Source organism: Canis lupus, chromosome 19 (genome assembly GCF_003254725.2).
Source record: "Canis lupus dingo isolate Sandy chromosome 19, ASM325472v2, whole genome shotgun sequence".
NCBI classification, from domain to species: domain Eukaryota; kingdom Metazoa; phylum Chordata; class Mammalia; order Carnivora; family Canidae; genus Canis; species Canis lupus.
The window spans coordinates 51,848,624-51,863,253 of NC_064261.1; the positions used below are offsets into that span (position 1 = coordinate 51,848,624).

The 14,630-nt window shown below is 50.8% G+C and overlaps 1 protein-coding gene across 2 annotated transcripts in view; it reads left to right on the top strand.

Moving 5' to 3' along the window:
* Positions 1–2,508: 2,508 nt before the first annotated feature.
* LYPD6 (LY6/PLAUR domain containing 6) overlaps positions 2,509–14,630 on the top strand; it is a 122,828-nt gene continuing 110,706 nt past the window's right edge. Inside the window, exon 1 of one of the 2 annotated variants that reach the window (XM_025431862.3) lies at positions 2,509–2,606. The gene's annotated coding sequence lies outside the window, so the exon portion shown is untranslated. Of the gene's footprint in view, positions 2,607–3,216; positions 3,343–14,630 lie in introns of those variants that run through there. The other variant, XM_025431852.3, reaches the window with a different exon arrangement.

The window sequence follows — 14,630 nt, forward strand, 5'->3', positions numbered from 1 at the left end:
TTGAAATGGGTCTTGAAGCAGAGGTAAGACCTGCTTGGGGGCTGGGGAAGGGGTACGGGAGGAAGAGAGGAGCAGCATTCCAACGCTGTACAGCCTTAGCCGCAGACATGTGAAGTCACAGAACACACGTGCGAAGGACAGAAGGTTGCAGGGAGGCAGGACCATCCCGCGTGGAGAAGTGGGGTGGGCGGCAGGAGATGAGGCCAGCAGGGAAGGCTGGGTCAGGCTGCGAAGGAAGGGCCTTGCCAACGAGGCTGGGTGTGAACTTCATAGCAATGGAGTTGGGGGACTCATGGATTTTAAACTTAAAAACAAACAAACCATATATTTGAGAGAGCGAGAGCGAGAAAGTGAGAGAGCAAGAGAGAGAGAGAGAGCAGGGGGAGGGGCAGAGGGAGAGGGAGAGAAGCAGACTCCCCACTGAGCAGGGAGCCTGATATGGGACTTGATCCCAGGATGCTGAGATCATGATGTGAGCAGAAGGCAGATGCTTAACTGACTGAGCCATCCAGGTGCCCATTAGCTTCTTTTTTTTTCTTTTGACATTCATTCATTCATTCATTCATTCAGGAGGGGGAAGAGGGGCCGAGGGAGAGGGTGAGGGAGAGGCAGAGGCAGAGAATCCCAAGCAGACTCCACGCTGAGCACGGAGCTCAATGCAGGGCTTGACCCCACCACCTGAGATCATCACCGGAGCTGAAACCAGGAGTCCAACCTACTGAGCCACCCAGGCTTCCCAGATTTTAAGGTTTTCAGTGGCATGATTACCTTAAAGAGAGGAGGCAGTATGGGGACTGCCTGGGGGGCAGAGGAATTAGGGCTGAAGCCGGTAAGAAATGACAGGGGTGTTGCAGTGGCATTTGAGTCACAGAGGAGGACAGTTCTGAAAACTATTCCAGGAGACAGAAGTTATAGATTTAGCGATTGATAAAATGCGAAGGGTAAAGTAGAAGAAAGATTGAATATATTAGCTTTTATGATGCCTGAGGAATACTGTGCATTGGGAATTAACATATTTAAATTTTTTCCTGATTAGTAAGTATCACATGTTCTTTGGAAAATAAAGTATAAGGAAGAAGACCAAAAAAAAAAAAAAAAAGAATTATCTATTTTCCTAGCACACGGAGATAACCACTGCTGACATTTCAAGGACATATCTATCATTCTTTAAAAACACAAATTTGAAAAGAGAGCCTAAGGATTGTATCTCTGCTGGGGACTCAACTCAGAGTCTCATGAAGTGCATGGAATATGCTGAACTTCATTTTGAACTCAAATATTAAGTTTTGACTAAAGTATGAGCTGAGCCAGTTTTGTAAAAAAATCAAGTGAACTGGGTGCACGGATGGGAACTCTGCAAAAGGAATTCCCTGGAAACTCAAAGAGTGACAGCGATGACACGCAGCACATGCTGTCAGAAGTGCCCGGCTGTAAGTTGCCAGGTCCTCTCCCAGGCTTCCCGGACTCATTCCGGTCCAGCTCACTCCCGGGGCTGAGCCCTGCAGGGAGGCACCTCGGGCGTGTGCAGCGTCTACAGGAGAGCTGAGTACTTCTGCCTGGGAACCGGGTCTGCGCACACCGCTGCACAGGAACTAAAGAAGAGAGAATTGTTCTGAAGTCCAGGGGCTGTTAATCAAAACTATCTCATCCAAGTCCCTTCCAAACAGAGGGAATGGGAGGGGAGTTTAAAAAAAAAGGTATTTGAGAAGCAAACCAGATGACCATAGGGGAAGGGAAAGAAAATAAGCCGGAAAGAGAGAGATAAAGAGACAAGTCTTAAGTATGGGGAACAAATTGAGGGTTGCTTGGAGGAGAGGTGGGGGGTCATTGTGTGATGGGCATTAAGGAGGGCAGTTGTGGGGGGTCATTGTGTGATGGGCATTAAGGAAGGCACTTGTGGGGGGGGTCATTGTGTGATGGGCATTAAGGAGGGCAGTTGTGGGGGGTCATTGTGTGATGGGCATTAAGGAGGGCAGTTGTGGGGGGTCATTGTGTGATGGGCATTAAGGAGGGCAGTTGTGGGGGGTCATTGTGTGATGGGCATTAAGGAGGGCAGTTGTGGGGGGTCATTGTGTGATGGGCATTAAGGAGGGCAGTTGTATTGAGCACTGGGTGTGGTCTGCAACTGAGGAATCACTATATTCTTCTGAAACTAATAATACGCCATATGCTGATTAGATTGAATTTAAATAAAAAATTTAAGAAAGATCTTTCTCCGTTGAGAGGGAGTAGATTCCGGGCGCAGGAGGGGTCGGAGCGGGCCTACCTGGGAAGACGCTTGAAAAACAAAGTCCCAGGAGGAGGGGAGCCTCCCGGTCCGCGCCGCGCCCTGCGCCCCACCCGCGGCCCCGCAGGGGCCCCGCGCCCTTCCCCCTCCGAGGCTTTAGGTCCAATCGTCTAGTCCGGGGGACCCGGGCTCACATGGGGGGGGGAACTCCGAGCCTCCCGGGAGCCTGGGGGCGGGGGCGGGGGCGGGGGCGCCACGTGGGTGCGCGGCCCGCAGCGGCCCGAGGTCCCGCCTGCCCGGAGCCCCGGTGCCCGCCGCCTCCCCGCTTCCTCCCGCCGCGGGGCGCCCGCTCTCCTGTCGGGGTCGGCCCGGCTCGCAGGTGCTGCGGCTTCTGAGCGGACCCGGGCGGGGGGAGCGGGACCGGGGGGGGGGGTGACGGGGGACCCGGGGGGGGAGCGGGCGCCGGGGGGGTCTGCGGGACCCGGGGGGCCTGGGGGACCGGGAGGGGGGGGTCTGCGGGAGCCGGGGGGGGCTGCGGGAGCGGGAGCGGGAGCGGGGGTGGGCTGCGGGGACCCGGGGCACCCCGGAGGGCGCGGTGCCACGTGAGCAAACACCGCTCCCGGGGCGGGCCTCGCGGCAGGTGTGCGAGTCCAGGTCGGCGCGCCCATCCGAGCCGGCAGGAGTTCGCGGGCTGGGGCCGGGCCGGGGCCGGGCTCCCCCACCTGGGGCGAGCGCCGCCCGCCGAGGGCTCGGCCCCCCCGCGCTGATTGGAGCGCGGCCCGCGAGGCCGGCGGGCAGGCGGGCAGGCGGGGGGAGGGGGCGCGGCGGGGACCCGGCGGGGGGAGCGGCGCGCGCCCCCCGGCCCTCCCCCGCGGCCCCTCCGGCTCCTCCTCCCCGCAGCGCCCCCCGCTCCCGCCCTGCCCCTCCGTCGCGGTCCCCTCCCCCGCCCCGGCCCCGCCCCCGGCCCCGGCCCCGCCCCCCGGCTCCCTCCCCGCGCTCCCGGGCCGGGGCTGCGCGCTGGCGGGGCTCCGCATTGCACACTCTGGGGGCGCCGCAGTGTTCGTGGGATGGGGCGGCGGGTCGGCGCCGGCGGCCGGACTCCGCGCGCAGCCCGGGTGAGTAGAGGCGGGCTCGGGGCCGGCGGCGCCCGGCGGTGCGCGTCGTGGGCCGGCGGGGGGCGCCCGCCGCGGAGCCGCCCGCTGCCCCGAGCCCGCGCCGCCCTCCGGGGCCGGCATCCCGCCCGCGGCTCGGGTCCCGCGCGGCCGGGGCGGGTCTGGGGGGCGTGTGCGCGGGGCGGGGGCGCGGGGCTGCCCAGCCCGGGGCTGCAGGAGGCGCCCCCGGAGTCGCCCGCCGCTCCCCGGGCCGAGCGGACGCGGCGCAGGAACTCCGGGCGGAGGGGCGGGGGGCGGGGGGCGGGGGCGGCGCCCCACGTGTTGCTGCGGGGCCGGGGCCGTGGGGCGCTCAGGCCGGGCCGCCTGGACCTCCGACCCCTCCGACCCCTCGGACCCCGCCGCCCCCGCCCGCAGCCCGCTCCGCACCGGGCCGCGCACAACTCGCTGTGTCTGGGGCCGGCCCGGGGCCCCCGCCCTGCTGTCCCGCTCCCTGGCCGGTCCCGAGAGCCCTGCGAGGACCCCGCCACCCTCCTGTCCCGGTCCCTGAACCCTCCCGGGGTCCCTGAGCCCTCCCTGGGGGGCGCCGCCGCCCTCCTGTCCCGGTCCCTGAGCCCTCCCCGGGGGACCTGCGAGGACCCCACCACCCTTCGTGGCCCTGGCCCTGGCCCTTCCCGGGGGTCCTGGCCCTGGCTCTTCCCCGGGGGTCCTGTCCCTGGCCCTTCCCCGGGGGACCTGTCCCTGGCCCTTCCCCGGGGGACCTGTCCCTGAGCCCTTCCCCGGGGGACCTGTCCCTGGCCCTTCCCCGGGGGACCTGTCCACCTGTCCCTGGCCCTTCCCCGGGGGACCTGTCCCTGAGCCCTTCCCCGGGGGACCTGTCCCTGAGCCCTTCCCCAGGGGACCTGTCCCTGTCCCTGGCCCTTCCCCGGGGGACCTGTCCCTGAGCCCTTCCCCGGGGGACCTGTCCCTGGCCCTTCCCCGGGGGTCCTGTCCCTGGCCCTTCCCCGGGGGACCTGTCCCTGGCCCTTCCCCGGGGGTCCTGTCCCTGAGCCCTTCCCCGGGGGTCCTGGCCCTGGCCCTTCCCCGGGGGTCCTGTCCCTGGCCCTTCCCCGGGGGACCTGTCCCTGGCCCTTCCCCGGGGGACCTGTCCCTGAGCCCTTCCCCGGGGGACCTGTCCCTGGCCCTTCCCCGGGGGACCTGTCCACCTGTCCCTGGCCCTTCCCCGGGGGACCTGTCCCTGAGCCCTTCCCCGGGGGACCTGTCCCTGAGCCCTTCCCCAGGGGACCTGTCCACCTGTCCCTGGCCCTTCCCCGGGGGACCTGTCCCTGAGCCCTTCCCCGGGGGACCTGTCCCTGGCCCTTCCCCGGGGGACCTGTCCCTGAGCCCTTCCCCGGGGGACCTGTCCCTGAGCCCTTCCCCGGGGGTCCTGGCCCTGGCCCTTCCCCGGGGGACCTGTCCCTGAGCCCTTCCCCGGGGGACCTGTCCCTGAGCCCTTCCCCGGGGGACCTGTCCCTGGCCCTTCCCCGGGGGACCTGTCCCTGAGCCCTTCCCCGGGGGACCTGTCCCTGAGCCCTTCCCCGGGGGTCCTGGCCCTGGCCCTTCCCCGGGGGACCTGTCCCTGAGCCCTTCCCCGGGGGACCTGTCCCTGGCCCTTCCCCGGGGGTCCTGTCCCTGAGCCCTTCCCCGGGGGTCCTGGCCCTGGCCCTGGCCCTTCCCCGGGGGTCCTGTCCCTGAGCCCTTCCCCGGGGGTCCTGGCCCTGGCCCTTCCCCGGGGGTCCTGTCCCTGAGCCCTTCCCCGGGGGTCCTGGCCCTGGCCCTTCCCCGGGGGTCCTGTCCCTGAGCCCTTCCCCGGGGGACCTGGCCCTGGCCCTTCCCCGGGGGACCTGGCCCTGGCCCTTCCCCGGGGTCCTGTCCCTGAGCCCTTCCCCGGGGGACCTGTCCCTGGCCCTTCCCCGGGGGACCTGTCCCTGAGCCCTTCCCCGGAGGACCTGTCCCTGGCCCTTCCCTGGGGGACCTGTCCCTGGCCCTTCCCCGGGGGACCTGTCCACCTGTCCCTGGCCCTTCCCCGGGAGGCCTGCGAGGGCTCCCTTCCGGGCCGAGGGCGTCGAGGTGGCCCAGACCTCGGGTGGCGATTTGCTGGGGGCAAGCACCGACCTCCTGGAGCATATGACAGCAGGAATGCTCGGCCTCTCCCTCTGGTAACCTACCCCAAAGAGTGACCTCCAAAATTCAATTTTCTTTGTGCGAGACCAGGGAGTTTCGATTCTCCAGGGAGCAGCTTATTTCTTGTTAAATTGAACTACGGTGACATACACTGCGCTCTGGCCAGCCAGTGCAGATGCCGTGATATCATTAGAGCAATTCCCTTAAAGCCATTATATTTTCTTTCGAGTGAGAGGACTCAGGATAGCTGCTTAAAATTTTGGGTCTGCACCTTATTTCTCTGGGAGACATGAACGGTTCCTGTATATGTGCTCACGTGTACCAAGTTTGCAAAAGATATTTGTGCGCCCGTCCATGAAATGGCTTAATGCACATTTACGTTAAACCCATTTAAATGTAAAACATCTATCCATTTTCAATTTTAGTTTCCACCTTGACCAAAGGCACCGGACTGAAACAGGACTTAAAAGAGGCTTCCTTGTTTAAACAGAGGTTTTACAGAACCCAGGTCCTCAGAGCGCACAGTAAGCTTTCTGAGCCTGTAGGTACACAAAGGTGGCTAAAAACTGCGAGTTGGTTCTTTGGGTTAAGAATATGGGAAATGCTTCCAGACCAAAAAAGGTAGATAGGATTTGTGGGTCCGTATTTTGAGGCTGTGGGCAGTCTTTTTAAGATGAATGTTTATATTATAGAATGCGTAATTGGGGCCGAACACAGGCAACTAATGCCAAGTAGAAAACCATGCCATGTGTTGTGTCATGCCGTACATGGCACATCAAGATCTGCCATTAAAGTGCCTGTGAGGAAGTCACATGTTTGTCACCCCCATTTTACAGGTAGGATAGCCGAGGATCTTAGAGATTATGATTTTTCCAAGGTGAATAGTAGAGTTCAAGTCAAGTTTTTTTCTATTTTCTTACTTCCTTTGCTCCCTTCCTCCCTCCTGCCCTTCCTTCCTTCGTGTGGGCTACATTTTCAGTGTTTTCCTACTCCTAATTTCTGCACCTCTTTTTTACTATTCAGCCCGTGGCTTCAGGACCATTACGTACCATTCCCAAAAAGATTTGGTCTCTGCTAAGTATCATTTAACTCCCCCGAAGATGTAGGCTGATAAGGATTTAGGGAGAAAGCCCATAGTGTTTTTAAGGAACCAGTCTTTTCGAAAGGGGTATATTATTTTTATCAATGAGTTGTTAAATATACAAGTAATCAAAGCCCTGAAGAATGATGTCCCAGTGGTAGTGTTCCAGGAAAATCAAGGAGCCACTAGTGACAGAAATGTTTGTAACAGGAACAGAAATACATAAGTCTCTGGCTTTCTAAGCAGAAGCTCCTCATAACCTCTGTAGACAATTGCAAGGAAGACCTAATAAATGATTATTTCATTAGTGCCATTCTTATGTTAAAAAGAGTTGACAAAACAGATTACTTAAATAAACCCGGAAACCACTCAGGAAAAAAAAAAAAAAACATCATTTATCAAAAAGTCCTGAAATCCTCATTAACTAGTGTGCAGATGCAACAGAAGATATTGATTAGGGAGGAATCTTGTTTTACTTGCATAGTTAGCAATAGGGAGCACACACATATCTATCCGCCTATCTGATTATTTATTAAAAGCCTGTCATTTACAAATCTTCTTGGAAAATTATTGCTCACAATATTTATCTGTGGCATTGCATAGTATTTGTTAAGATGAATAGAATTGATTTTGTCTGAATGTAGGTAGGCAGTGAGTTTACGAGTAGTAAGTCCTAGTTAAGTACGTGGGCTTTGGAAGCAAGTCTTGGCTTCACATACAAACTGTGGGACCCCAGAAATTAATTGAACCTCTCTGTGCCTCAGAGAGGCACATGAGAAGATACGTAGGTTTTCTTATGTGTAAAACATGAATAGTAATGACACCTACCTCATGCAGTTTTTCAGTTTCTCCGTATGGCAGTCTCAGTGAGCACCTACCGAGTGCCAGCACTGCTAGAGGTGCTAGGGATACGTGCGCAAACTCTTTGCCAGGGGTGTTTGCAGTCTAGTGCCTGAGAATTAATGACATGATGATGCATATCCAGTGCTTAGCGTGGAACGTGACACCCAGTAAATGCCCCATGCTAGTTAGCCCTTGGTATCATCTGTTCATTCTGGAAACGTTCACTGAGTGCCTCACAGATGCACTGCAGATTGGAGCACGTAATGATGAATATATATATTTCACTTCAATTCAATTTGATGTTATAATGGGAGAGAGGACTCCAAAGAAAGACATCAAGTACATAATCAGTTCTCTAAAAGACAATTCAGTGCAGACATGTAAGAGGAAAAGAATGGAAATAAATACTTAAAAATTAAATTATCCATAAGAAAGTGGGGAGTGTATGAATTTCTTTATAGGAACTTATGATAAAAAAAAAAGGTCTTGTATTCAAGCTATTTGAAACACCGATTACATAGGAAAAAATAAAGAATTCTTACTTAGATATATGTAATGCAAAAGAAATTTTTGACAGGTCAGATAACTGAATCGAGCTCTCAAAGGGTGACATCTCAGGACACAAAAATGAGAGAGCCAAAAATGAATTTGAAAAGATCCTTGCCGCGAATTCCTAAAACAATAGTGAAAGACTCCTAAATACTGTGAAATGAGAATTGTAGAAGCTCGTGGCTTACATTATACCAAGCATATACTCAGAGAAAAAAAAAAAAAAAAAGAATAGGGTGTAAATGAATTCTTGGCTCCACCTTTTGCTGAGTAATATTCTTACACCCAGGCTTTCTGGAGCAATAATCACATTGGAGGAAATAGAGCAAATGGTAAGTGCCCAGGATATTCCAGACCTAATCCACAGATTAGATGCAGATAAAGACCAGGTGCAGATGCCCTAAGTGCAGATGCACTATGACCAGGTGGCCATTGCCCAAGTGTGTTGAAGAAACTTAGTGTGTAAGTGACAGCTCTCTGGAGCATTGGTTGGTGTCCTTAGGGTTCCTCTCAGGAGGAGGGTTTAAGGGAGGACCCTGGAGCCATCAGACCAGATCCGTGTCTCCATGGACAACTGGGAGATGGGTGTTCAAAGTCAACACAGATGACAGCAAGTGCAACATATTTTGTAGAATGAGGCAAGAATGGATTGGAGTTAAAGGAGGAAATATGTTTGTGGCTACGGCGTTGCAGAAAACGTGATATTTTTAAACTTTCAAAAAGCCTAGCCAGATTTCAAATCTCAGTTCCCTCCCTATTCATGACCTTTTTGTTTGGCCAAGAAGCAAGAAACAAAGATTAAAAGTAAACAGACACTTCTCTGAGTGGACAAATAGGCTCTTCCAGGAAGTAGTTTGGGGATGGTTTTATTTAAACTTTTATAAATGTTCACAGATGGCATGCAGTTCTTATGAGTAAGTAAAAATCAAGCTGATAAAGTTGAACCATAGGAATAACTTAAAAGACAACCTAAATGGGAAGAAAAATAATAGAAGATTAAAGGCAAAATGGAAGATTGAGGATAAGTGTACTTGGGAAAAGCAGTCCCAAGCACATTTCTAGGAGATGGTTCTAAATTCTATTCCCATCAGCAGTCAACAGAGCAGGATAACATGCTCTTAACCCTCTAAAGAAAAGTGTGTCCGCCAAGTTAAAGTCAATATTAAGAGGAGAGTAGGATATAAGACTGTGTAACTGTGATACCATGTTTTGAAAATGTGTTGTTGAGTAAGTTCATATAAATCCTCTCTACTTACCTGTTCATCCATCTCGGTAGAAAGCAATGCATCACCATGTTAACAGTGACTATCTCTGGGTGGTATGGGATTGCTAATGTTTTTTCTTTTTTTAAAGATTTATTTATTTATTCCTGAGAGATAGGGGTAGAGACACAGGCAGAGGGAGAAGCAGGCCCCCCCAGGGAGCCCAATGAGTTACTAGATCTCAGATTCTGGGATCACGCCCTGAGCCAAAGGCAGACAGACGCTCAACCGCTGAGCCCCCCAGGTGTCCCAAGATTGCTAAAAAACTCTTCTTTTACTCTTTTACTTCATTGTTTTCTAAATTCCCTACAATGAACATGTATTGCTTTTATAAGAAAAAGTGTTATGAATATAGGATGTAGCGTTATAACCTCAGATTTCATGCTGTTGTACTAAGAAAGGGTGCTTTGATGATCGTATCTAGGTCTTCTAGAAATCTGTAGTTGCACATTTTGCCCTGCACTCTCTGTATATAAAAGGTTGCATGTGTAAATGCTCTCCTTAGATTTGCTTTCAGGAAAAAGTGTGGCTGAAGATGAACACTTGTGCTCTCCTTTATGTAGTAAGAACTGGGAACTTGAGATTCATTCCATTTTTACCATAGCTATCCGGATGGATATACAGGGCCAAGGGATTGGAAGCATTGCTGGCTATTTTGTGGACTGTACACCCTCTGAGGGCAGAGACCAAGTCTGTTTCTTTCCCTTCGGGCTTCACAGTGCTTGCCTTGATGTCGTCGGTTCATGGCAGTCTCCCAGTAAATACTGGTGAATGTTTTTAATTGAATAAAATAGATGAAAGCCCCAATAAACTTGCAGAAATTTTATTTATTATTTTTTAAAGATTTTATTTATTTATTCATGAGAGACCCCGAGGGGGGGGGGGAGAGAGAGAGAGAGAGAGAGAGAGAGAGAGGCAGAGGGAGAAGCACAGAAAATTTCCCCCACAGAAATTTTATTTTTTTATTTATTTATTTTTTTTCCCCACAGAAATTTTAAATGAGAGATCCCAAGGCCCATTTTATCCTTTGAGGTCATATGATTCATTCAAGCCTTAATTTAATTGTGATCGCTAAGGCATCCTGACATTCCTTGTACTATACAACTAATTCCTGGGCCACAAAAATGGCCTGAGTTGACTATCTAGGAGCCTTTGGCTTATTCTCAACTTTTGATCTGGATCCTATCACTTGATTCCATCTCTTATTTCATTTTTTCCCTATGTTTTGGGGGTTTTGTTTCTTTCATTGGCTTGGATATTACCTTTCTCTGAGGCCTGAACTTGGGATCACCACCTTCCTTCCTGGATTTGGACGTCCCCCCGCCCCCACCATGGGTATGATCCCAGTGACCTCTGCCCCTTCCCGTTAAGCTAGAATCTTTGCAAGAGAGAAATGTATACCATGAACTATTAAATATTCACAATTGAGTACAACACTAGATCCCTAGAGGAAACCCGGGAATCAATGTATGTTCTTCACTAACATCTTTCACAGCAGTAAGTTACTGGGGTCAAAATAATAATATATCTGGTTTGTCAGAATCTTAGTGGAAGAACAAGGAAGTTTATCTTGTTATTATATATCAAATCTGATATATATGTTACTGCATGCAACCCTTTTTTAAAAAAATACTTTTAAAAATTGATTGATTGATGGATTGACAATGTTTCGGGGATGGGGATGGGCAGGGAGAGAAACTCAAACACAGTCTCCGTCTCAGGGCCCTGACCGTGACCTGAGCTGAAACCAAGTGTGGAACACTTACCCGACTGAGCCACCCAGGTGCCCCACTGCATGCAACTGCATGCAACTCTTACTGTCATTCCTCCAGAAGGATAGACATGAAGGGACAGGATAAGAACACTCAAATGATCAGGTCAGTGTGCAGGATGGTGAATGAGCACTCGGGGAAGGTGGCTAGTATCTGATGACAGATAGAAAGAAAAGAACTCTGCCCAGAAGGATAAAAGGCTCAAGGGATGGGACCCTTGTCATACATAATAAAGATTCCTGTCATACCTACTAGAGCTCCTTCGGTTCCACTAATCTGACTGCAGGACTACTGCTGGTCACCCATGGCAGCATGTAACCAGAAGACCGTAGGACGGGAACCACAGCTTGCCATCAGGCATTCCTTTGTGGGAATCCTTGCATCTGTTCATGGAGCACAGCTCAGGTGTGAGGAGATGAGACCCCCCATTGGACAGATGTGGGAACCATCTTGGCCTAGAGGCCTGTGCTCCTGGGAGCCGATGTCTTATAACAGCTGCCTAGACAAAGCTTTTGGGATTCCAGATGGGATGTGCCCAGTTGCCAGAATCATGGCAGTGAGAGACACCCCAAGTATGATGTCCCTCTGATCAGGTGATTTCGCTCAGTCTACCAACCAGGGGTCATAGTTACCATAACTCGTAACCTTGTGAACTTTTCTACCCTTATCGTGTTGCTGCAAAAGAAGAGCTAGATGGACACTGCACGTCAGATTCTCATGCACTGTTGAACACATAGAGTGAGTTTGCCAAGATTATTTTTCACGAAAGTGGAAAACTAGGACTAGAAAACATCTGTTGGCATTGGGCAGAAAGTAATAAGCCCAAAGGCTGTGTAATAACCTTGTCCACGCCCTGCCCTCCCACCTGGTCAGCCTCATTCTCCCTCTTGCCAAGATGGCATGCAGGCTAAAATTAAAAATAGGTCCAAGAAACATGTAGGTGTGTCCGTGAGTTATTACCACATAATAGGCTCTTAGGGGAGAGAGAAGTACTAGGCGCAGAATCTTCATTTCTTTGGTAGACCTTTCAGAAGCCACAGGTGTAAGAGTTCTTAAACCCAGGATCGTCCTACAGTCTGTGCCATGGAAAAGAAAATCAAGATTGTTACCTGAGGGGCACCTGGGTGGCCCAGTGGTTGAGCATCTTGCTTTGGCTCAGGGCATGACCCCGGGTCCTGGATCGAGTCCCACATCGGGCTCCCCGCATGGAGCCTGCTTCTCCCTCTGCCTGGGTCTCTACCTCTCTTTCAGTGTCTCTCATGAATAAATAAATAAAGTCTTTAAAAAAAGAGAGAGATTGTTACATGAATTATCAAAACAAGTATCTTTAAGCATTCTAAATGAGTAACAATTTAGGTATTGTGTTAGAGCAGCAGGATTTTGGGTGGCCATTTTCAAAAATATATTTCTTAATGTTTTATGCGTAGAAAGCAGGAGAAATGAAGTTTGCACTATGCTCGTGTCATTTTTCTCCTTTTCAGTACAGAATTGTGTCAGTTAGCCAATGTACACATTATTCAAATTTCCATCGAGACACCTAGAAATACTAGTTCCTGATGCCATTAAAGCAATTTAGATAATGTATACACTTCCTTGCACTTAGAATATTAGCATTTATTACCCTCTACTTTTTTGTTTGCGCGGCTTTTCATCAACAGCGCTCTGCGTCCTTGCGCAGGATGATGTTTATTTTCCATTGGCAGAGAAGTGGAGCCCAATAGAGGTTAGAGGCCTGGGCTCTCCTGGGTTGTAATTCTGTCCCACTAGTTGCATGACCTTGGGCAAGATGTTTAGTTTCCTCCAGTTCAACTGGTTGCCATTAACTAGCTGGGTGACCTTTAGCAAGTTAGTCACCCACTGTGTGGACTCCATTTGCTTCACCTATAAAATCAAGGGGCTGTGCCAGCTAGACTTTAGATTCCTAGATGAGTAGGAACCAATGTACTTTTTTTTTTGCCACTAAAAACTGTCCATCAATGCTGACTTAATGAGGTAGTTTTTAGCAACTGAAAGTGTGGTATGATGGTGGTATTTAGACCAAGCTAAGTCAGACAGAGTTCTTGGCTTCGAAGAGCCTGAGATCTATAGTAAATAATGTAAAAGATCTAGCACATCTCCCTGGAATTTGTTCTTTCCTTGCTCTGTAGATCTTCACTGTTCTTTGACTTGATTATTCATGTGGAACACATTGAATTCCTTATCTGGAAGAGGAGAAAAGCCCACTTTCAAGTGTCCTAAAAATATTACCACTTAAAAATACTGACTTTAGTACAAGTAATATTCTGCACCTCTGTTGTATGTTTCCAGAGAAGATCAAAGGGCTGGTATTAGAAGTACATGGTTCTTCTTTTATGTCCATAACTTCATAGAAGAGTTTTCTTTTATGAAATTCTTTTAATTCATATTCCCAGTCACCCAGCTGAGTGAGTTTTGCAGCAGTTCCGACTCTTGGTCAGACATATCCTTGGTCAGGGATGTACTCACATCCATTATTTCCCAGTTGACAGTCCTTTTCATCCTTCAAGGCCTGGTTCAAGTGCAACCTCCCCAAGGAAGCCTTGTCCCCCGATTGTCCTCTCATCAGTAAAGATTATACTCTTCTACTTACGCTTGTATTTCATATTGACGTGTTTCTCACATTCAGCTTATTGTTTTCATAATGCCTTTCTCTTGGGTGCTAGCATGAGCATACTGTCTTACACAGAGTACTCCCTCAACAAATATGTTGACTAGAATTCGTACTTTCATCGAGAAAAAGCTGTGAAGGCCAGGCTGGGGGCATCGCAAGAGGTTGGTTTAGATGGAAGGGGTGGGTTGGTTCGCTTACCTTTACTCGGCTCTGCTTCTCTGCCGATGCAAAATGTAGTCTCTGGATGTCCATGAAGAACAGGTACCACAAGTCGTGACTGTTCTCTTCAAAGACACTTTCTCTGCTTTTGTTTCCTAGAAATACCTTCTAGGTATTGAGGTTTATGTAGAACAGACTCTAAGCCATTAGTCCCCATGACCTAGGACTTGGGAAAGATAAGTATGCCATCTTCACAGGTGGAAATAAAACACCGTCTGCATCATACTTTCATACTAAGCTGTACTATGCTTTTTAAAGTACATAGAACATTTCTGTTAAACAAAAACAACAGAAATGTTGGAGAAGGAAAATAATCAGATTCCGTCCTATCACCCAGATTTATTATTCATATGTAATTTCTTACTACCTCAATAGTATTCTTTGTCTCTAGGTGACATGGTGGCTGCCTAACTATGTAGATAGCGTATGTTCAGCGTGTTTGGTCCTTATTCTAGTAGAATAAAATAGAGGACAGTATATCAAACTTGCTATTTATAGATAAAGATGTATAAAATCTTTCTATGCTATTGAAAAACTCTTTCATGAATCATCTCCCGTATGACCCCCTTCTTATAGAAGAAAGTAACATGCATAGTTAGGGCTGGCGCTTCTTTATTTTTAGGATGTTTATTTATTTATTCATGAGAGACCTAGAGAGAGGCAGAGACACAGGCAGAGGGAGAAGCAGGCTCCCTGCAGGGAGCCCGATACAGGACCCGATCCCAAGACCCTGGGGTCACACCCTGGGCACAAGGCAGATGCTCAACTGCTGAGCC